Source organism: Volvox carteri (assembly GCF_000143455.1).
Source record: "Volvox carteri f. nagariensis unplaced genomic scaffold VOLCAscaffold_64, whole genome shotgun sequence".
Taxonomy (NCBI): domain Eukaryota; kingdom Viridiplantae; phylum Chlorophyta; class Chlorophyceae; order Chlamydomonadales; family Volvocaceae; genus Volvox; species Volvox carteri.
In genome coordinates, this window is record NW_003307607.1 from 780,071 (window position 1) to 781,457 (window position 1,387).

Genomic DNA, 1,387 nt, shown 5'->3' on the forward strand with positions numbered 1-1,387 from the left:
CCCTTCAAGCGATCAGGAAGACCCCCCCGGAAGGGGAACCTTTCCTGATGCNCCAGCCACCCCCGCGAGCAGCACTCGCCCAGCAGCAAAGGGGAGACGGGGCGGCAACAAGCACCCGCCCAGGCCACAGTGGGCAGGGGACGGGAGTACAGGGGAGATTAACCAGATTCGTGAGCCCGATGGAATTCGATGCCATCCAGAGAGACAGGGGTCACTGCTCTGGCACAGCAGAGGGGGGGCCTGCAGGAGTTAACCCTCTGGGACCCCCCAGCGGCCCCAAGCCCAGAAGGACGGTGGATGATGGCAGCGGGCTGAATGGAGTGAGGGGGGGCAAGGGGGACAACAGCGGCAGTGGCCCCTCTATCCCACCCCAGGGCAGTAGTGAAGGTGATGCTGAGACGAGCTGGACAGTGATGGGCAGGAAGGGGAGGAAGACCCCGGCGACGGCTGCAAAGGCTGCACCAGCAGAGACCAACCCCTTTTTGGTGCTGGCGGAGCTGAGGGGAGAGGAGGACGCCCCCACAGATGTTCCTGCTCCAATGGGGGGGAATACACCAATGGCCACACAACAACCGGGGGATCCAGCAGCAGCATCAACATCCCCCGCAGCGAACCCCAATGGGGTTTCATCCACACCCACGGCCATGGCCGTGGAAGGAGCGCCGGCGGCAGCAGCACTGCCGGGGGCACCAGAAGCAGCAGCACTGGACCCACCCCCACCCCCCGCAGCGAACCCCAATGGGATGTCTTCCACACCCACGGCCACGGCCGTGGAAGGAGCGCCGGCGGGAGCAGCACTGCCGGGGGCACCAGAAGCAGTAGCACTGGACCTAACCCCACCCTCAGCGGCACCGGACCTCCACAAGGGGAAAGCATGCAAGCCCCGCCAGTCCGAAGGAATAAAGAAAATCCGCAGGCCAGACCTGACGGGGGAAGCCAGGCGCACGTTCTTTCTGGCGCAAACAGCTGCAGCCCGAGCAGCCCGCAAACAATCCGCAGAACTGGCCCAGCGAGCTAAGGACCAGAAGCGGCTGATCCAAAAGACGTCGGCAGCGGAGAGGCGCAGCGAACTTATCCGGTCTACCCGAAAGCAGAAGGCGAAAGATGCCGAAGCCACCCAGGGGACCCAGGCCTCGGGGAGGGAGCTGGGGACTGCTGCTGTGGAGGGGGACGACACGATTATGGAGGCGGAATCGATGGGCTCCCCATCCCAGAGCCTAATATTACACCTCCCCACCGCCTCCCAACCTGGTTTTAAAGACCAGCCCACTGCCACCCCCACCCAACTCTGTTGATGGAAGCGACGACCACAATCAAGCGCCAACAGGGCGCAATGCAGGGACGGCCACTTCGTATTGCAACACAGAACATGCAGGGTCTGCTGGCC